General features: G+C 38.2%; 1 long non-coding RNA gene across 3 annotated transcripts in view; it reads left to right on the forward strand.

The window, feature by feature from the left end:
- LOC138148694 (uncharacterized) overlaps positions 1–23,294 on the forward strand; it is a 137,760-nt gene that overhangs the window by 22,857 nt on the left and 91,609 nt on the right. For all 3 annotated transcript variants that reach the window (XR_011165125.1, XR_011165126.1, XR_011165124.1), the window contains exon 2: positions 1,525–1,618. This is a non-coding gene — a long non-coding RNA (uncharacterized lncRNA). The remainder of the gene's footprint in view (positions 1–1,524; positions 1,619–23,294) is intronic.

The raw sequence follows: 23,294 nt of genomic DNA on the forward strand, positions 1-23,294 counted from the left end.
GCCCAGCCAACTTTGAGAACTCAAGGGGATAGGGTGAGAGTTAAGGCCCTTTGGACCCTGGGATATTGTCCAGGGAGTTATGGGAAGAAACTTTATTTGGAAACTGCTTTAAAATCTTGTGGTTTTGTGTAAATGACATGGGAGATTTCACATTAAAAAAGTATTTGAAAGACTGTTTTTGTATTTTTTGTTTTCTTAATAAGTTGGTGCTTTTAATCAAGCCCTAATTCTGTTGATTAACCAACAACTAAGAATGTATTGGTTAGATTCCATTTGAGGGGTAACAAATTGTTGCACACAAGTATCAGTTATATCATCTTAAGAGCTGAAGTGGTCTATCTTAGGAACTCATTTTAAGAAAATATATTACTATAATTAGTGGACTCTTCAAGGAAGAACTTGTTCCAGGAGTTAAAATGATGGGAACCTTACACTGTGGGAAGTGAAAAAAAATGACTACTACATCTTTGAATTTGTGACAGAGGAAAGGAAAGTTGGATATGATATAATATACACATGAGATTTTGGATGAGGAAATTTCAAAAGGTTTAGAGTGAGCATAGCTAGCATCCCATGGGCTAACATCCTTGGGATTTTAAAGCATGGGGAGCTCTCAAGAATAAGATTATAAAGATTATAAAGACAAAGAGAAATGATTCTGAAGAGTAGGCAAATGGGGAGCTCAATTCAATAGCATCTGTGAGATGCACCAGGAATCATGAATAACGCTGGGGATACAGGTATAAAGGTAAAACAGCCCTGCCTTCAAGAAGCTTTTATTCAGTGAGGGGAGAAGGGTGGTTTTATAACTAGGCATAGCAAAGGTCCAGGACATAGGAAGGGGTGAGGCATGGAGAATTGGGATGAGGACACCATATGTTTGCTTTTGTTTTCAGGAATCTGTTCAGTTGTAATTCCTGTGCTGAAACAGTTATTCTTCCTCCAGTCTAGGAAAGGTTTCTTGGACTTGGAAGCTATTGACAAGAAGTTTAACAATAGGAGTAAGCAATTGTACTTATTAAGTACTTATGTGACAGATGCTGTGCAAAGTAGGAATAAATCTGTTCAAAGGACCTAGTTTGAATTTAGTATTCACCCAATCCCTAAATTAGTCCCTGATTAATGAGAACATTGAATTCATATCAACTGAACTCAGACTCATGGACTTACTCTCTCACTTGATTTTATTCTTTTTCATGTAAACATGTATTGGTAGGCAGAAAAGAGTGATGGATTTGGAACCAGAGAATCTGGGTTTGAATTTTGTCTCTACTTGTCTCTACTATTTACTACCTGTGTGACCTCAGCCAAGTGGTATTTAACTCTTTGTAGTTCAGTTTTCTTATTTGTAAAATAAACAAGTCAGGCTAGGTGACCTCTAAGATCATCTCTATAAGTCTTTTATCCTATGATTTAGAGAAAAGGCTGCTTGGCTAAAACTGCTTATGTAAGCTGATTCTTTTTAAAAAATTCTATCTTTTTTTCCTAATTTTTTTGTAAATTCATTCATTTATTCATTTGCAGTGGGTTCTTAACAGAAAGATCTGAACAGAATGGACATATCCATGATTAACATCTGACATGTGCCATCTCTTCCTGATAAACTCCCTACAAGAAGGTGAGTGACCCCAGAATGCACTGATCAGTTATGCAGTTTCTCCTGGACATGAATGTACTATTTCATCACAGGCCATTCTTTGGTATGTCAGCTTTACCTAGACCTTAAGTAGGATGTGCAAATGGTGCTACTCCCATAGAAAATGCCTTGAGGGCCTCAGATTGGACATGCCCTGTTATTTTTCTTCTTCTGTAGGAGGAGTCCCAGCACAGCACAAGAACTAACATGTAGAAAGATCCTCTTGGGCCTTGGCTTTTGCAGTTGCCCAGCTGCTCTGCTGTAGACATCTCCATTCTTTCCACACTCACGCTCAGTATTCTCAATATCATAAAGGGTTTTCTCAAGGAAGAATGCCAGCAATGCTTACATTGCTTCTTGGATTATATGCAACCTTGGTGGGGAGAGAAATACAATGCATCTCCTTCCACCTTCTTATTGAGAAAAATACCACCTTCTGGCTTATTTAAACACAATCATTCTCCTCTTTACTGAAAATATACATCAACAGCTAATTAACAGCTAAGCTTGGTAAAGAATATACAGGAAGTCATGGTCCTTGACATATAGATTATATTCATGAAACACAAAACAATCAGTAATAATTACAAGTATAAATATATAAGATTAGTAAGAGGTTTGTTTTTTTCAAGGTGGGCCAACAAAACTAATCTCCTCAATCACCTTGTCCTAGACCCAAGACATTTAAATTCCAATTCTAAATTTGGTAATAATAATTTTGAAGACTCCCAGTTTAGGAAATGAAAAAATAGGGGGTTGGGAAGGTGGTAAGCAAAATAACACAGTTCATTTGGGGGTTAGGGTTGACAAATAGTATATCCAGCCTCCTGCCAAATACATTTAGCAGCTAAGACAAAAATTTCCCTGGGAGCAGAACTCCATGTCCCTCCACTGGGATAGTCCCAGTGACACCAGGCTGGGTTTTCCTCTCACCCTAGTGCTGTTTTATGTCATTTGGCAAAGAGTTTCATTTACTTTCATAGACACTAGTTATAGAAGAAGTAGAACTTAAACCCTACCCATTGTGTGTCTCTTTGAATTTAAGTTAAAATCAGAGTTCTTTGTGGGATCCCAAAATGAATCAGCAGTAGGTTTTTTTTAATGAGTCCTTAATTACAATCTGGTTAAATGAACAATAGTACTTCTGGTGCAGTTTATGCCTCCAGGTCTGGAAGTTGAATTTTTGGGATCCACCAAGGAACCAGTGCGTAGTTGATTTTTGAGGCCAGCTCTATTCAGCTCAGGGGGTTTCTGACATATTGGATCAGCCTCTTATTTCAGGACTTCATCCAAACTGACTATCAGAAATGTTTTGGGGGAGGGTCACCTATCAAGAGCTGGAACATTCTGGCTATGACCTTTGTCCTCAGAGAGGAGCACCTTGGTTTTGTGTCAGAGTATAAGAATTAGACATTCCTTTCTCTTGGCAACTTTTATGCTCTACAAATATAATTGGAACCAATTTTCTTTAAGTTCAGAGAGGATTCAGTTTATTCTGTTGCATTCCACCCCCCCAACTGAAGAGTTTTTATGAAAAATAACCATGACTTGCTTCACAGAGCATCTTGCAAGATGCTTCCTCACTCTCTCTCCCCTGCTCTCTGAAAATGCCTTTAAAACATGAAGGTGGGGGGAAAAAAACTCCCCTTAAATGGTTAGAGTCATGATTGGCCTAAGAGAATGAAAACATCTTTGATTACTTTAGTTAATGGAAGTATCCCTGGAGTCTAACTTTGATTAGATGGAAAGGCAAATCCTGGTAGGGGGTGATTCTCCACTCTTCTCTGCCATTGTAAGTGACTAATGCTCCACTAAATGAATTAGCACTGTTAAGTGAACTTGCACATGAGCTCTGTAACTGTTTTAATTTGGTGGGGTTCTTATCGTCTTTGGGAGAACAATAAATTGTGAGTAAACTTTGCATGAATGAGAGAGATTTTCAAAGACTGGATGGAGTTGTGTCCCTTCGGATTTTTTCTCTCTCTGAGAAGTGAGGCTTAGAATGAGAATAATTTAATGAATATAATTGCCTCTGGCAGGCCAGTGCTACCAAAGCAGAGAACAGTGTTTTTCTTCCCCGCCACAATGGAAAGACCCTGGAGTCTTGGAACATGGTTGTATGGCAGAATATATATATATATATATATATATATATATATATATATATATATATATACATGTATATATGTATATATATATACATATTGGGTACATGTATGGCATGTACTTCAAACAGGCACAGGCCCAGCTTAAGTCCTATTGCTGAGTAACACAAGGGTCCTGAGAAATTTGGAAAGGATTTTCATATACTTTTTAGCAACTGGTAGCAGCTACCCTTCTTGGAGAATTGTTAAAGAGAGAAGTGAATGCAGCCAAGCCCTGACTCTGGTTCTAAATCGCTCCCTTTGGGCTACTGTGCAAAGCTATTACAAGAGTAGTATCCAGGGCAGAAGCTCACTCCTCCTTCCTCCCTTAAACCAGGAGACCAGTGTTCTTAACATGGTAAAAATCAGCTGACATTTCCATGGTTCTTTAAGGATGGTGAAACACAGGACACTCATTTTCTCTTTTAATCTTTACAGTTGGCCTGTGAGGTAGGTGCTAAGAGTGTTAACACTTCTATTTTACAAGAAACTATAACTCCCAGAAAAGTGACATGGTATTGTAGAAAAAGCACTGAATTTGAATTCAGAGCACCAGGATTGGGATCCAGCTTCTCTCTACAGAACTACCCTGAGCCAGTTGCTTAATTCCTTTGGGCCTCAGTTTGCTCAACTTTAAAATAAGAAAGTTTTGGGAGTGCCTGGATGGTGCAGTGAATAGAGCAGTGGCTTTGGAGTCAGGAGGACCTGAGTTCAAATCTGGCCTCAAACACTTAACACGCAAAAAATTATCCGTGTGACCTTGGGCAAGTCACAACCCCAATTGCCTTCCAAAAAGCAAAATAAAATAAAATAAGAATGTTGGACTTCAAGGTCTCCATGATACTTTGACTTTCTAGTGGTGAGAAAGAGTCAATGTCTTTCTTGATTCTTAGGAATAGCACAGATTCAAGAGGAATATAACTCTAGTGTGTGATGTCCAATAATATACTCATTAATACAAATGTTAATTTGTATAAAATAAGGATCCAGGAATAAATGAATGATGAGAAAAGGAACATAAAAAATCAGGGTTTAATGAAAGCAAAATAACTATGTGACAGTGACTAAGAGAAGTCTATTCCTCTTCAATAGACTTGTTTTAACATAGAGAATCAGGAAACATTCATTTCAGTATTCTATATTGCCCTTTGGTCATTGAAAGGGGAAATGAGCTAATTATAAGTCAAAAAATCCGCCCCTCAATCTTTCCAAAGCCTTTTCATCAAGGCAGCAGTTTAATACTAGGATGAATTGGAATCAGACTCAGAGCCAAAAGGGACCTATTCTAATCCCTTAATTTTACAGATGAGGAAACTGAGGACCAATGAGATCAGGTGACAAACCCAAGCTCATATAACCAATTAAAGAATTATGGACAACACTATGAACATGTTGTTAAGCCACTAGACAAGTCTTGTCTATGTTATATGCCCCTCTAGCATCAGATGAGCCATCAGATACGCGTTGTATAATAAAACTTATATGGATACAGCTAATCTGGAATGGAAGGAGCCATGAACAAGTTGTACATCAACAGTAGTAATGAACAAAAGGAAGATTCTAGTGGAGGTTGAAAATGTATAGCATGGAATTGCCCTCTCCCAAGATAACAATAGACATAAATTCCCACTACTCTTCTATATCTATCAAATATTTATTAAATAATGAGTATATGGCAGGCACTGGAGATACAGAGACAAAAATGAAAGTGTCAGTCCTTGAGGACCTCAGATTCAATCAGGAGAAACAACATGGATAGAAATAAGCAAATGTGAAATATATGCAAAAAGCATGGATGGGAGGGCACTAAGACCTGGGGGAGAACAGGAAAGGCTTCAAGAAGGTGATGCTTGAGTTGTGAGGGATTCGAAGAGGGAATACATTGCAGTCAGTACAAATACATGAAATCCATGGGAGGGAGAGCAAGGAATGAGGGAATGGGTATTTAAGTACCTACTGTATTCCAGGCATTGTGCTAAGTGCTTCACAAATTTTATCTCAGCCCATTAAGAATACATCCAATCTAAGATCCTGTGAGGACCCTTTTTATCTGACCTCTTGAAGACATCCTACTTTCAGGGAGCATGATATAATGGGAAGATCACTGAATTTGGCATCTTCTGGAATAAAATCCCAGTTCAACCATTTACTACTTAGGTGCCTTTTGGCAAATTACTTATCTTTGAGGCTCAATTTCCTCATTTTCAAAATGAGAAATTTGAACATGTTAACTCTAAGGTCCCTACTAAATCTAAATCTAGGATCCCAAGAATTTTCCTGAATTCAAGACCAAGGTTTATGTAACCAAAAGCATAATGTGGTATGTGTCACTAAGATTAATGGGTCTAGCATGCTTGGAACCCAAGATTGATTCCATACATTCAAATAGATGAATTGACACAAAGTCTGGAAACTTACATAGAACTAGCTACACTACCCAGGGCTGTAGATGGATATAAAAGGAGGATGGGCCATTCTCCAAGTTCTCTGAGCTCCTTCCACTTTTCTGTCACACAGCTGGCTCCATGTGGTGCTGGTATCTGAACTACATGGATAGACAAGCACTTTTGGACATGGATGCCTTGGCTTTCTGCCTGCCATAGTTCAAATAAAAGGCATTCCTGGAAGTCTAGGTCAAGTCCTGTCTTCTTGTTCCCTTTTCCAACACAGCTCTTCTCTGTCTCTGTGATTTCCTCTAGCCATAGTCAAATATCTTTGTTCTTGGAAAGGGTTCTTGGTTTCCTGTTGGTGGTCTTCATAGGTCAATAGCAGAGAAGATGTTCTGGTGTTTGTTTCAACTAACCTTTACTCCTGTTTCATGGCAAAGACAGGGCAGAGGCAAGATAGAGAGAGGAGAAAACTGATGACAATGCCTTTAGGTGAATTGATAAATTCTTCATACTGCATGAATGTTGTAGGTCAGGCAGTATGTATCATCCCCCAAAATGATAATTTGTAATTATAGTGATGACTTTCATCTTAGTTAACTACATTTAGCGTTTCTGAGTATAATAAAAATCATTCACTGCTTCCAGCATGCTCTCTTGTTACCCTATGGATCCCTTCCCAAGATCTCTTCTGTGCTCTTAGAGCAGCCAACAAGAGGTTCAGGGCGATGCTTCACAAAGTAAAGAGAAATCCCACAATCATGGGTACCATGCCCAAATACCATCTGGCTCTGTCTTTTATATAGGAGGGACCTTCAGGAGAATGATTCTATTTGATACATCTGTTAGGCAAGCTTATTAAATCAACACCCATTTTAGCCAGAAAAAATCCTCTGTAATTCTATGAAAATGGGAGGAGTAGGAAACCTTATTGTCCAACAGGAAATGGTAGTGCAATACAATTTGAGATTTTCATGCAGTTAGAGAGCCTTGGCAGAGATGCTGTCAGAACAGAGTGGTAGCTATGGAGCTCAAGAGGATGATGGGTTGCAGTTTAATTTTTTGCTATTGTCATTTCTTTTTTTTTAATTTTTGAAACTTTAAAACTTGAATGTACAATTTTAATGAGGACAATACCATCTAGTGATGGTACTAAGGCAGAGGGATGGCAATTTTGGGGAGGACTTAAGTTGCTGAGCTCTTAAGACTTGGATCATAAGTATGGTGAATTGGGTGGGGTAACATTCTCTTACAAATGATTGTCTTACTGGAATAAATTCTCATAGACAAATTCTCAGTTGTTTGAAGGCAGATTACCCACACTGCAGAGCACTGGCAAGAAATCTCTCAGCTTCCGTTTGATGCTTATTTCCTTGGTTTTAGTAAATCCCTTGTCTATATTATCACCATCACATCATAGTCTGTAACCCACAAGGTGCTAGAACATCTGAGGTAGCTTTTAAAAAAATATTGAAATAAAACAAGCATTTCCATAACATATTATGAAAAAAGATGATAGTGCATGAAATTATAAATCTATTATGTGCACCATTCATTTTAAATGTATGTTATCATGTACATTTCTTTTTTTCTCCCCCATTAGACAAAAGTATTTATACTATGTAAAATCATTTCATTTATATAGCTATTTATCATTTCTTCCCCTGGATGCAGATAGTGTCATTTGTAATTAATTTGGGTATTTATAATAGTCAAAATGACTTATTTACTCAAAGTTATTCTTAAAGCAATATTGCTATTTACTATATGCAATGTTCTCAGTTCTACTTACTTTGGTCTTCATTATTTCATGCAAGTCTATCCATGTTTTTTCTGAGATCACTGAGTTCATTATTTCTCTAGAACAGTAGTATTCCATCACAGTCATATACCACAACTTGGTCAGGAATTTTCCAATTGATGGGCATCCCCAAAGTTCCTAGATCTTTGCCACACAAAGAGAGGCTGCTATAAATATTTTGGGACATAGAAGTTCTTTTCCTTTTTCCCTAATCATTTTTGGAAACAGAACTAGTAGTGGTGTTGCTGGGTCAAAGGATATAAACAATTCAATAACTCTTTGGATACAATTCCAGATTGCTTTACAAAATGGTTGGAACAATTCACAATCCCACCAACAATGAATTAGTATCCCATTTTTTCCCCATATCCCCATAACATTTGTTGCTTTCCTCTTCAACCATTTTAGTCAATCTGATAGGTATAATATGGTATATGGAGGTTGTTTTAATTTGAATTTCTCTAATTAATAATAATTTAGAGCATTTAGAAGTGTCTTATTTTTAAATCTTAACTGCTTGAATCACCTGCTTCATTTCCTAGAGAAGATGGGAGTTGTAACACAAATAAGCTTAGAGAACAAAGGTAAAGTTCTGGTAAAGACCAATTCTGTATATCCTAGAATCAGGGAATTTTAGATCTGAAAGAGATGTCCCAAGTTGTCAATTTGAGACATATTGCTTTCCATTCTAAGGATGACATGGTGGAACAAAGAAGAATTAGAGTTGGAATGAAGAGTGGGAACAAAAGGTTGGGGTGAAATCTATCCTTGTCAATTGCCCAATATCACTATTTCTCTCTGTTAGAATGAATAAAGTAGAGGTATTGTACAGGGATACTTATTTCAAAGGAGTATTTGAGACAAACTAAATACCTTTTCTCCTGTCTTATGACAACGCCAGTTGGAGGCTTTGCTCATTTGTTTTCCTAGCTACTGGGAGGAGCTGAGGTATTTCTTCGGGATATGAAGTAAGCTTATTTGTGTTGGTTGCATTTCCTATATCAGATTTATTTTATTTATGTTTTTATATTTTGGTCCTATGAATTCTTCTGATAAAATTTTCATTAGAGTCATGAATTCGGAAAAAAATCTATTTTAAATTTCTCAGATAAGAATTTGGCATACTATATATGTATATATATATAATTGTCCCAAATGATATGCATACATATATGCATGTAATTATTCATATGTATGTATATGTACATCAAAAATATGAAAAACCTATTCTCAAAAGTATTCCAAACTATTAATAACCATATGAAAGATGCTCCAAATCACTAATAATAAAATACAAAGCACCACAGTTCTGAAGATTTACCTCATATCCATGTAATTGGCAAAGGGGACAAAATGTGGGAATAGTCAATGATGGAGGTGGTGATTCTAGGAAAAAAGGCATATTATAGCATTGTTGGTGGAGCTGTGAATTAGTTCAGTCATTTTGGAAGAAATTTCAAATTATGCAAATAAATTAATTAAAACATATGTACTTTTGACTCAGAGATTCCACTACTAGCCACACCCAAAGGATGTCATTAATAAAAATAAAGTCCTTATATAGAAATGTTTATAGCAGTTTATAGTAGTACTTTCTACAATAGTAAAGAACTAGAAATAAAGTAGAGGGCCATCATTTGGGAAATGGCTAAACCAACTGTGTTACAGGAATGTAATGGAGTATTACCATGCTATAAAAATGATGATGATAATGAATATAGAAAACATGCTAACTGATACAGCATGAAGCAGTCAGAGCCAGGAAAGCAATATCCACAATTACTACTACAATATAATGTAATGAACAATGACCACAAAAAATTGAAAGTGAACATTGCAAAACTATGAAGAACAAACCTAGCCCCAAAGGAGTGATATGAGAAGACACTTTCCCATCCTCCTTTGCAGAAGAGGGAGGTCCATGCATGTGGAACACTGCATATGTTTTCATATTTTTTTCAGTTTTGCTGAATATTTTTTTGATGACTCTTTCTTTTAAAAATATTGACTATTGGGTGGCCAGGTGGCTCAGTGAGTAAGAGCACCGGCTCCAGTGTCGGGATGATCTGGAGATCAAATCCGGGCTCAGATACTTAGCACCACACCCAGAAATAACTGACTGTGTAAACTTCAGCAAGTTACTTAACCTTGATTGCTTTAAAAAAATATTGATTATTACATGAGATAGCTGTCTGGGAGGGGAGAGGAAGAAGAATATAGAGGGAAATTTAGATGATAGGAAAACAAAAGATAGCAATAAAAATTAATTTTTTTTAAATAAAAGAGCCCTAGCCTGAGTGACTGGAGAAATGGATTTTAGCCCTGGAATATGACACTATTGGTATGACCTTAAAAATCACTTTATCTCTTTGGAACTCAGTTTCCTTATTTGTCAAATTAAGAGGATTATAACACTATAAAGGATTGTATGGTCCCTTCTATCCTTTTCGACTCTGACATTCAATAATGTTTTCATCTGTGATTCATCTGGACAGATTTTACTTAAGGACTCAGACATATGTCTAGACTGATGTTCGTTCTGGATTGCCTTTCCCCTGTAAATTTGTTGGTAGCCACTGCAGCTGTGTCTTCTTTTTGGGTTCTATCCCCCAAATCCCAGTCTTCCAGTTTCCTTCATGGCCTAGAAAGGTAATGTGTCTTATTAGTACCCTTTTATATATATATACTCACAGACATGTAACATTTTCATTGAATGTCTTTCAGTAGATAGATATTCTCCTGATAGATGAGGGGCAACTGGCAATTCTATTGATCTACTGTCTCATTTAGCATATTTTTATGAGCAAAGTATTTTGTCTAACTAAGTAGTACAATGTTGAATAAAAGTCAATATTCATATAAAATAGTGTTCAATATGATTGGGACTCCATATTTGTGAATAATTCCTGGGAAAACTGTAAAGCAGTTGGGCAGAAATTAAACTGTTAACATTATCTTAAACCATATGCCACAATAAGTTCCAAGTGGATACATGATCTAAGGTCACACCATAGTAAGAAGAGAACAGGACTAAGGTACTTTGTAAAACTAAGGATTGGAAAGCATTCTTAACCAAACTAGAGACAGAAATGATAATATTTAAAGCTGATAATTTCTACCAATTAAAATGAAAAAAAAAGAATATGCACAAATAAAATCAATGCAGACAAGATAAGAACAGAAACTACTAAGTGAGAAAAAAAATTTTTATAGCAAATATGTGATTAATTTACCTGATGTAAGCAAGAAATCGGTATAAATATATGTAAATAGGAGATGAATGGGCAAGTTAAAAAGAACAAATCCAAGTTATCAACCACTGTGAACCTCAAGAATAAAATAAATGCAAATCATAACATCTCTAAGATTTCATTCCACACTCATCATATTGGCAAAGATTGTAAAAGAAAAAAGTGGCAAGCTTTAGAGGAGCTATAGGAGGAGAGACATAACAACATATTTGATGTTTGCAGAACTGTGAATTTAGTGCAATAATTCTTGAAAAGAATTTAGTATTATATTAGAAAAATTACTAAACTGTACACATTCTTTGACCCTCATAATTGATGGATACCACAAACAGGTCAAAGATAAAAGGAAAGGTTCCACGCATGCCAAAATACTTATATAACTGTGTGTATGGATGTATGTGTGTGTATGTATGTATGTAACAAGAGATCATATTGGCCCAGGAGTCAGGGCCACCCATGTCATGAAGGTGAACCCTAGTTCTAGGCTTGCCTAGATTGTTCTGGTGAGCCTGACTTGTAAAGAGAATGATCAGTCTCTCTTTTTTTAATTTTTCAAATGCTTTATTAACTTCTGATTTACATCATTCATTTCCGCCAGATTTTGAGTTACAAATTTTCTCCTCATTTTTCCCCTACCCACTGCCCCCAAATAGGAGTCCCACAGGGTATCCCCTTTTCCAATCTGCTCTTTCCCATATTTTCTCCCATACCCCTTTCAACTTTTCCAGTGGATCTCTATGCCCCAATGCCTGTATATCTTATTTTCTAATTACATGTAAAATAGTATTAATAACAGTATATATATGTATATATACATATATTCGATTTTAAAACTTTGAATTCCAGAATCATTCCCTTCCTCCCTTGTCACCCACCCTTATTGGGAGATAAGCAGTTCAGTATAGGTTGTACATGTGTGGCTAATGCAAAACAATAACATGGTAGATATATTGTAAAAGACTGACTATATTTCCCTCCATCCTATCCTACCTCCCACTTGTTCTATTCTCTACTTTGATCCCATCCCTTTTCAAAACTGGGTGCTTCCAACTTCCCTCCTCCCCAGCCTGCCATCCCTTCCATCATCCCCCCTTCCATCATCCGCCCTCTCCCACCCCTTCCCCCCTACTCTCCTGGAGGGTGAGATACCCTATTTAGTGTGTATTTCATTCCCTCCTCAAGACAAATTCAATGGGAATAAGGTTGACCCATTCCTTTTTGCCTTCCTATTCTTCCCCTCCATTGTAACCATTTTCCCTTGCCTCTTCTATATGATAGTTTACCCCATTCTGTCTCTCCCCATCTCCTCTCATTATATTCCTCTCTCACCTCTTAATTTCACCTTTTAAGTATCATTCCTGCCTGTTAAATTGGTCCTGTGCCCTCTATCTATGTATACCTGTAAACATATATACACACATTCACATATGTATTCATATGCCCATATAACCTCACATATAGTCATATATATGTATATATATATATATATATATATATATATATATATATATATCCCCTTGAACTACTGAGAAAAGTTTCATAAGTTACAATTATTGTTTTTCCATGTAGGAATGTTAATAGTTCAACTTTGATAAGTTCCTTATGATTTCTTTTCCCTGTTTACCCTCTCATGCTTCTCTTGCTTCTTGTATCTGAATGTCAAATTTTCTATTCAACTCTATTTTTTTCAGCAAGAATGCTTGAAAGTCTTCTATTCCACTGAATGACCATATTTTCCCCCTGAAACATGATATTCAGTTTTGCTGGGTAGGTGACTCTTGGTTTTAATCTCAGATTCTTGGACCTCCGGAATATCATATTCCAAGCCCTTTGATCCCTCAGTGTAGAAGCTGCTAGATCCTGGGTTATCCTGATTGTTTTTCCACAATATTCAATTTGTTTCTTCCTGGCTGCTTGTAATATTCTCTCCTTAATCTGGGAATTCCAGAACCCAGATATAATATTCCTAGGAGTTTTCTTTTTGGGATCTTTTTCAGGAGGTGATTGGTGTATTCTTTCAACCTCTATTTTGCCCTCTGGTTCTAAAGCATCAGGGCAGTTTTCTTTGAGAACTTCCTGGAGGATGATTTCTAGGTTAAATTATCTCTCCTGGATCTATTTTCCAGGTCAGTGGTTTTCCCCATGAGATATTTCACATTGCCTTCTATTCTTTCATTTGTTTGGATCTGTTTAACAGCATCTTGATTTCTCATAGTCATTAGCTTCCATTTGGTCCAATCTAATTCAGAAGCAATGATTCTCCTCAGTGAGCTTTTGAGATTCTTTTTCCATCTGGCAAATTCAGCTTTAAGGCATTCTTCTCCTCCTTGTCTTTTTGAACCTCTTTTGCCATTTGAGTTAGTCTATTTTTTAAGGTTTGATTTTCCTCAGTCAGGCTGTTGACTGTCATTTCATAATTTTCTTGCATTGTTCTCATTTCTCTTCCCAATTTTTCCTCCACTTCTCTTATCTGCTTCTTAAGATCCTCTGTGGCCTGTAACCAGCTGGTATTTTCCTTTGAAGCTTCTGGTGCAGGAGTTCTGACTTCACTGTCTTCCTCCTGTTCCATGCTTTGCTCCTTTTTGTCCCCAAAATAGGAGTCTAATATTGGAATCTTCTGTTTGCTTTGTTTCCTTTGCCTGGTCATGTTGCCCCTCAGTCACTTGACCCCTGGGCTTTTTGCCACAGTAGGACTCTGCCACCAGACAGGGGAGCTTTTGTCCCAAACACTGGGGTTTTCTCAGCTGCCAGAGGTATTAGATGGGTGCGCTCTCTGAGGTCTCCACACACTCTGGCAAGCTGGACACACACCACAGGACCTCCACTCTAGACTTCAATCCAGATCCAAGAAGATTAAAGCAAGAGCAATTACCCCTCAGACTGGTTGCTTGGTCCCCCTATACTCTGCAGGCCAGGTGCTGAGGCTGCCACGTGGTGCTGGCTGGCTGTGCCAGCTCTCAGCGGCTTCTCGCCCTGGGGGAAAAAGCCATGCACTCCCACTTACTGGGTCCCAAAGTCCAGACTGCACTGACTTCTCACTTTGTTCTTTGCATCTATGTGTTGATAAATCTGGAAATGGCCACAGCTACTGCTGATCTGGAGTCCCTCCGGCTGGCAGCTTCAGTCTCTTTTTCTTACTCTCTCTGGCTCCCCTTCCCCAATTCTGAGTCCTAGAAGAAAATAATTAAAGTGGTAGTATGGTCCAAGTCTAGGATCTCCCCTGAAGGGATAAGAAAGTCACTCATTGTACAATGTAGTATTAAGCATTGTGCTGCAATTTATCATCTTCCTATTTAAGTAATGCTTAAACAACCATGACAACAATGATGACAATGACAGCAACACTTATAGGCATGCATTCACAAAGACTTAGAATTGGAACAGTAATCTGTAACTTTTATTCTCCTGGGAGGATGTTGCTTAAAACATGAGACATTTTGTAGGATCGTTGAACACCATTTCACCTTCACTTTGACATATATTTTTTCAAGCAACTCTCTTGACGTCCAGATATTTTGGCAATACACTTCATGGCTTGGGTTAATCCTTCTGGTGGTGGTCATCTTTTTTTTTTTAAGGGGAGCTGGGGGAGTAAAAGGAAAAAACATTTAATAAATACCTTTGATGTGCCAGGAACTGTGCTGAAAGCTGTACAAACATTATCTCACTTAATTCTCACAACAACCCCATGAAGTAGGTCCTATTATTATCCCAATTTTCTAGTTGAGGAAACTGAGGCACATAGAAGTTAAATGATCTGCCCAGGATTGCACATTTATCAAGTTTCTGAGATTGGCTTTGAACTCAGATCCCCCTAACTCAAGACTGCATTCTGTCCACCATACCACCTAGATGATTTTGAGAACGATGTAGTTTTTCCTTTATTCCTTCCGATTAGCTCTGACTGAGGAACCTAGGAACTACAAACATCTGATGTACCCCCTCCTGAAAAGTCCATCTGTTCAGTATCTTATATGCAGGGAAAGAAACATCTTAGCAAAATAAATCAATCAACCAATGTCTATTAAGTGTCCTCACTATGTTGAACATGTTGCTAACCCTGGATATTCAAATATAAGGAATGAAGAATTGCTACCATCAAGGAATTTATATTTTATAAAAAGAGGCATCTAAGGGCTATAGGTCCAGGTTATGGCTTATCTAGAGAATGTATTTAATGTAATCACTTTAGCGATGGATGAACAGCTGCCATAGCTGTGGAGGGTGAAGGACTGAGAAAGGGGTAGGCCAGGAAGTGAGAGGAAGTCCTCTTCCCTTCCTGGGACATCCAGGAGAGAGTTCCAAGCCACATATTCAGAACAGAACTAGAGCTGTGTCTTCCTTTGACATTTACCAATTGGATAACTTCCAGGTTCAAAGGCTAATTCTCTTTGAGGAAGACCCTCAAAATCCTTCAGTGCTAACCATGTGGTTACAGAAGTAGCCATAGGCATGTCATCTCAGTCCCATGAATACCCCATGGGATATATTCTATCCTTATTACATGTGATAACAAAGAACTGGAAATAAGCTTGGTTCTCTTCAAATGAGGAATCACTGAAATAATTGTCATATATGAATATAGTAGAATATATCATAGCACTTTAAGAAATGATGAATATGGTTTAGGGAAACTTGGGAAGATTTCTATGCACTAATGCAAAGTGAAGTATAAGGAAATATATTTTCACAATAATAATGACAATATAATAATGTCGAGAGACATCAGAACTCTGATTAATGTAGTGATCTGTTCTGACTTCAGAAGAGTTATGGTGAAGGTATCTCCCCTCCTCTCAGCAGAAGGATATTGAACTATAGGTTTGGACATAGAATTTTTAAAAATCAATAAAAAAGGAGAAAAACTCTTTTGTACTTAAATGCCTGGAATTGTCAGATATTTATATTATATGCATGCATGGATTTATACACTCATATATGTATATATTAATTCCATAGCATGGTAGTCTCAGAGCCAGGAAGACCAAGGATTTAGTCATACACACTGACTGTATGACCCTGGGGCAAGTCACATTAACTTTTTTTTTTGCCTTTTGGAGGGCAGTTGGGGTTAAGTAACTTGCCCAAGGTTACATGGCTAGTTTTTTTGTGTGGGTGGTAAGTGTCTGAGGCCGGAACCGAACTCGGGTCCTCCCGACTCCAGGGCCAGTGTTTTACTCATTGCACTATCTAGCTGGCCCCACATGACTTCTTAAATGCCCTGGATAATTCCATAAGACTGTCAGTTCCATGGTAGACAGTGACCTGCTTGGTAGAGGAGCAGCCTGATCAGGAGTTCTCGGTACCAATGAAATCACAGATCCAATTTAGGAAACTCACTTTGATACTTCTAATGATACTAATTACACCTCCAACCTGGGTGATTTTGTCCATTTCTCTCCATAAGTCCTCTACTGAGGTTGACCCAATGCCCTGGAAATCTACCTTTTGCCCTTTTAGCATCTTGTATGTTTGAGTACGCCACTTGCATTGTTCAAATGTGGTCCCTTGTTCTTCATTCACATGGGTACTCCCTCCAGTGGTGTGGATTACCACCTATTCATGACTTTGCATCCTGTTTGATTCTTGTCCTTGCCTCCTAGAATCCCCTGGTATGGAATATACCCAATGCAATGGAAGTCTTCTGCCAAGTTTCTGAATGTTCCAAGGGTTCCAGGGCAATGATTGTGCCCTTTGCTTCTGTCAATGTAGTGTGAGAACAACTTAGAGGTTTTGGCTGCCACATCACACTATAGATGAGCTTGCACTTTTCTAATACTCCAGGGATATTGTTATCATTTTTAATATGAATTGTCTAGTCATGTCTCCTGAAGTTTTTGTATAGTTAATTTTTGACCCCAAAAGTGTATTATTTCCTTCCTTCCTTCCATCCTTCCTTCCTTCCTTCCTTCCTTCCTTCCTTCCTTCCTTCCTTCCTTCCTCTCCTGCTGTATACCAGACATTGTGCTGTGTGTTGGCATTACAAAGACAAAAACAGAGAAAGACAAAATGACCTCTGCTCTTAAAAAGCTTATACTCACTTGAGGAGAGTGAGCAGCATATGCCCAGATTAGAAACTGAAGTACAAAATTGCAGCAGAGTAGTCTGTGGGATGATGACGGAGGGCAGTAACAACTGGGGAGGGAGAGTACGTTAGTTTCTGTGTAGGAGGTGGTGCTTGATCAAGGTGATGCTTGATCTTGGAAGCTTGGAATGCTAAGAGGCAGAGATGAGGAGGTATGAAGAAAGAATGAAAGAACTAAGTCCAAGACAGATGAAGGGTCTCGCCCAAGGTCACATAGGTAGTAAGTAGAAGAAGCAGAATTTGAGCCCAGGGCTTCAAATAGCACAGTCTAAATTATAACACTGGAAAATTATCCTTCCTTACGTTCATAAAGACCACCCTTGGTGGCCAACGGGGCACTAATGGGTGGGTATCTTAAATTCTAACAAGTAAAAGGTTGGCACTAGCTTGGAGCGGTAAGGGGCCCTTTGGGCTGGGAAGTGTGAAACTCATTCCTAAAGTCATTAAATGTAACACTTTAAACAGTGGCAGGAACCTCTACAGCTCCAACCCTTGGCCCCAGAGTCCTGTTCTCTCAGCTGGAGTCACGCACTTAGATTCAACCTCCAAAGTGAGGCTTGGGCTGGAAAAACGCTCATGAAAGCCAGGAGTGGTTCCTGAGGGCTGCTTTTCCAGAGAGGGAAATTCTTTTCATTTCACCTTGAGGTCTGTGTGTGGGTGTGTGGGGGAATTGGGAAATCTGGAGCCAAGATGATGCCATTTTTTTTGTGAGTCAAGCTCTGTGTCATTTCACAGGAGCCTGCAAAGTCAGTGTCACGTTTCTGCCTGGGAGCAATTAACTCCGCAGTGATTAATATTGCTGACATTATGGGAGGAAGCCCAAACTTGTGACTGCCAGTGGAGAAAGTGACACTTTACCTTGGGCGAAATTCACACACACACTCACATGTACACACATGCATACACATGCACACATATTGTTTCTGTACCCACAAACTGTCAGACTAGAGTTAGATCACAACTGTAGATGTTACCTACGCTGAAGAGGAAATATCCTACCAGAAGATTTCCGTGGGACGGAGCATGATAATTTCTGAGACTTATAAGAAATCCAGCAATTATAGGACTGACTGCTTTTCCACTCCCCTAATTCTCTTGCCCCAGTCCTGGAACAGTCTTTTTTAATTTGATGTCATCTCCATAACAACTATAGAATATCTGAGTTGGAAGCAAGATCTCTGAGGTAATGTAATTTGACACATACCTAAGCCAGAACTCCCCCTATAATCATGCAGAATAGGAAACTGAGGAAAGGGGGGCTACATGATTTTCCCAGGATCACAAAAGTGGAAGGGTAAAGCTTAATAAAAGTGATGAAGTTTCAACTTAACTTGAAATTCTTGTTAACTCAGAGTCAGAGATAAGGTTTTAACCCTGATTCCAGAGCCAGAATTCTTTCCACTATACCTCACTTGGCTATCCAGTCTCTGCTTGAATGTCTCTAGTACACCTTAAAGTATGATATAAATGTTAGTTATTATTGCTATTGTTATTTCTAACAGGGGGAAGGTTGTGGTCCGGAGTAAAGGAGAATTGGATTTGATTGAACTGTATTTGAAATCAGGGAACCTGCGTTTGAATCCCAATTCTGTGACTGATTGCCCATGTGACCTTAGGAAAATCACTTAATGTCTGTGAGGACTCAGTTTCCTCATCTGTTAAAAGAAAGGATTAGTTTAGATCACAGGTTCTTAACCTCAGGTCTATGGAATTCCAAAGAGTCTGTGAAACTGGAGGAGATAAAATTGCATTTTTATTTTCATTAATCTCTAACTGAAATATTTAGCATGCCCTTCAATTATTTAAAAAATGTGATTCTGAAAAGGACTCCACAGGCTTCACTGTACCACCCAAGGGGCTTTTGACATGCAAAAATGTCAAGAAGGACCCCTAGACTGGATGAATTTTAAGGTTTCATACACATCCAAACCTATGGTCTTATAACTGGTGCAAGATTTGGCTTTTCCACTTAACATGAGATTTTGACAAGTCATGTCATCTCTCTGAAGTCCAGTTTTCCTGTCTGCAAAATAAATACAATAGCATTTGCATTTCATCAAGATTCTTGTAAGAATCAAATGTTACCATGTTTTTGGAGACATGATGTGATTGAATGTTTTAGCTGAATCCTTATGAAATAGAGGTAGAAGGTCTTATGAATAATTCACAAGTCTTTTCTCTTTCCAGAACTCAAGTTCAGGGCTTGAGATTTCTACGTGTGATGAGCTCATTCCCTAATTGCATATCATGTCATGAGCTGGAACAAGGGGACCCCAGTTTGGCAAGGGAATCAAAGAAGAGCTGATCTTCCTCTCCATTATATTTCCATTCTCCTCTCTAACATTGGCTTATTAAGGGGCTTCTTTTTATGAGTAATGTGTGATCATTACCACAAATGTTTGTTTATTTTGACATAATGTGGTTCACCTTTAAAGTGAAGTTGGCAGGCTTGGTCCAATAACTAATTTCTGATATGGTGTCTGCAACTCTCAAGGGATTCTTCTCCTTTTATTTTGGAAACAAAAGGCCAGGTGCTATGTGTTTCCAATAAATGGAAACAATATGGACTGAAATAGCCTATTGCTCCTGAACAGCAGTGATGGCCAAGTGGGTGCCTGGTGACCCGGCTCTGTGAGATCATACAAGAGCTGAGGCAGGGTGGAGTTAAAACTCAGGACCACTCTTGGGGCGGTCCATTAACGTGATGGGCTGAATCATCTGTTTCAATCATCAAGATGGTGAAAATAACCAGATGGAGCCTTCCTCTGATCTGGTTGTGTCAGTCTGTAGACATGACCTCATTGGAGCAGCCTACTGTTGCTGAGATGTCATCCTCAACCAGTAGAGGGCTAACTCTCTAGCCTGTTAACTGCCTCCAGTATATGGCAAACCAAGAGACAGCCCAGGAAGGTGGTAGAGTCAGAGGATCTGGGTTGATTCCACTTGCAGTGTGTATATGTGTATGTGTGTGTGTGCATGTGCATGTGTGTGCAAGCTTTTTGTAAATTCACCGTTAATATTTTTGTAGCACATGGGACTCATGTTTGCTTCTCAAAGACTATTGCAGGGCATGTGTACTCATTGGTCCTATGAATTCAGAAAAAGTTTGGAGGGTGGGATCAGTAATGGATCTATCATCTGAGGACCCGATGAGCTAAGTTTTAAAAGATTCTTCATTATCGCGCTATTTTTTTGTTTTTGGCCACAGCTCAGTGTGTATCAATGGAGGGAACACACACAGAGACTACCATAGATCCTTCAAGCTCTGAAATAAGTTAATTACATGCTAACACTCCCGCTTTCTCCTCTTGAATGTGAGCTTTGGGAAGGTTGGGCTGTTTAAGGAGGAAAGGATCCAATAATACTCAGATCCTCACGTATGGGAGAACATATGGGATAGACAACATGCCATAGTGGATGGGGCAAGACCACTGGATTTGGATTCAGAAAGCCCTGAGTTCAACTCTTGTTCCAGATACTTACTAGTCATGTGATCCTTGGCAAGTGATTTCATTCTATCCCTCAGTTTCCTCACGTGTAAATGTGGTATTGGACTTGATAGACTCTATCATCTTTTCCAGCTCTAAATTGATGATCTTATGTTATCATAAGTGCTTAATAAATGTTTGTTGAATTAAATTAAGTAGGTATTAAGGCTTTGCAGGAAAAAAAACCTGAGACTAGGAAATCTCAAGCTTGTTTCATATTAGAATGGACATCAGCTGGGGTGTCAGAAAACCAAGTAATCAGAAAAACCCTAGGAAGTATGTAAGAATCAAGGGCTAGGGAATCATAGACCAAAATAAGAGGCACTAGGTGAGTAGCTATCAGTGCTTGGCTGAAAGATAAGACTCAAAGAGACTCAATCAAAATTTTTAGGAACATATCTTAGCATTCAGGATAGGCAAGTGGTCTGGGTAGTTATAGAATCACACAATCACAGAATCTAAGATTTGGAAGCAACAGAGGCAATTCAGTGGTGCAGTTAGGAAGTCTCATCTACTTGAGCTCAAATCTCACTTCAGATACTCTGGCTCCATGACACTGGGCAAGTCACTTAGCCCTGTTTACCTTAGTTTCCTCATCTGTAAAGTTATGTGGAGAAGGAAATGGAAAACCACTCCAGTATCTCTGCCAAGAAAACCCCAAATGGGGTCATGAAGAGTCAGACACGACTGAAAACAACACAACAACAACAGAAATCTTCCAGTCAAATCTGTACCCAACCAAGAATCTTCTCTACAACATCCCCATAGTAATGACCTGGACTCTTCTCAAAGGCCTCCATGGATCTCATAAGCCATCTCCTCTTGAAGCAACTCATTCTGTTGTAGGATAGCTCTCATATTAGGAAGTTTACCCCCTTACTATCTAGTTGTAATGTGACTTTCACCTGCTTCCTTTTACTCTCCTCTCCCATGTCAAGCATAATGACTTGAATCCCTCTTCCATGTGACAGATTTTCAAGTACTTGAAGGCAGATAGTTATGTTCCTTCCTAAGTCTTCTCTTCCCTAGGCTAAACTCTCCTGCACCTCAGATCCTTCAACTTATGCTTATTTGGCATGATCTCATGTCCTTTTACTACCCTATTCTTCTGGACACATCCCACCTTTTCTATATCTTTCCAAAATCTGATTTACAGGACTGAACACCTGATCCCACTTATGGTATAATTGGCGAAGGTAACACAAGTGAATATCTTTCTCATTCTATATGTATCTCTTAATGTAGACTCAGAACCCCTTAGCTTTTCTGGACCATCATGTCTTACTGTTGATTCATACTGAAGTTTTAGTCTACCCAAACCCCCACATACTTTTCACTGAAATGCATGTCTTCCAGTCCTGTACTTGTAAAGTTTATTTTTTGGAATCCAAGTGCATGGAGCACTTTCCATTTATCCTGATTAATGCTGATAATTTCATTTGGCCTTCATTTCTGGCCTGTCAAGATTGTTCTGGATCCTAACTCTGTAATTTGACATCCTAGTTTATTTTTCCCAGTTTACTCATTTATGTATGTAATATGTACACATTCTATGGCCTCATTCAAGTCAGCAAAGGGTCAAAGAAGATAATTATGCCATTAGATGTCCTAAAATATTAATATTAAACTATTGATGACTATTCCTTGGATCTTGTCATTCAACCAGTTCCTAATATACCTAAGAGGGTCCAAGAGAACAGCATTGGAAGCTTCATTGAGTGCTTTTCCAAATTCTAGATATACTGTAGTATATATTCCCTAATCTGTCGGTCTGGTAAACATGCCAAAAAAAAGAAGTGAGATTATTGTTGCATGACCTAATGACAAAGCCCAACTGACATTTAGTGATCACCACTTTCTTTTCTAAATACCCAGAAAATATACTTTTAATAACATGGCACAGGATTTTTCTAGGAATAAAACAAGGCCACTGGACTATCATTTTAATTCTACTCTTGTCTATTTTTTGAAAATCAGAAACTTTGCCCTACAGCATCTCTCAATCTTTGAAAGATTACTAAGAACAATTTAACTACCACATTGGTCAAATCTTTTACTAACCAAAGATGTAGTTCTTCTGGTCCTAGTGACAAATTCATTGAGAAAAGATAAATTCCCTTGTGGTTTCTTCACTAATCTTGGGTTTTTATTCTCTACTATGATTGTTTTGTTTGTCCCAGTCTAAAGGTCATTCTCAGAAACAATAATAGAGATATAAAAGTTTATTGGTTTAGCCTTCTCACCATTTTTTGCCATCACTGTCCCGTTTATTCCCCAAGGAGTTCTAGGTATTTTTTATTCTCTTTTTTTTACTACTAACAGTTAAAAATAAAAGAAACTCATCAACTCTTTTGGAGTTTCTCAGCATTTCTTGCCATTCTTTACTCAATATGGGGTTTAGAGTTGCTGACCCTATTCTTACAGGGCCATGATATTCTTTCATATACTTCCTATTACTTGTACTTGACTTCATTGTCTACATGATGTGAATGGGTCGCTGCA

This window comes from Petaurus breviceps, unplaced genomic scaffold, assembly GCF_028583685.1.
Source record: "Petaurus breviceps papuanus isolate PSGF00001 unplaced genomic scaffold, PetGlider_PUasm1.0 90825, whole genome shotgun sequence".
Classification (NCBI taxonomy): Eukaryota; Metazoa; Chordata; class Mammalia; order Diprotodontia; family Petauridae; genus Petaurus; species Petaurus breviceps.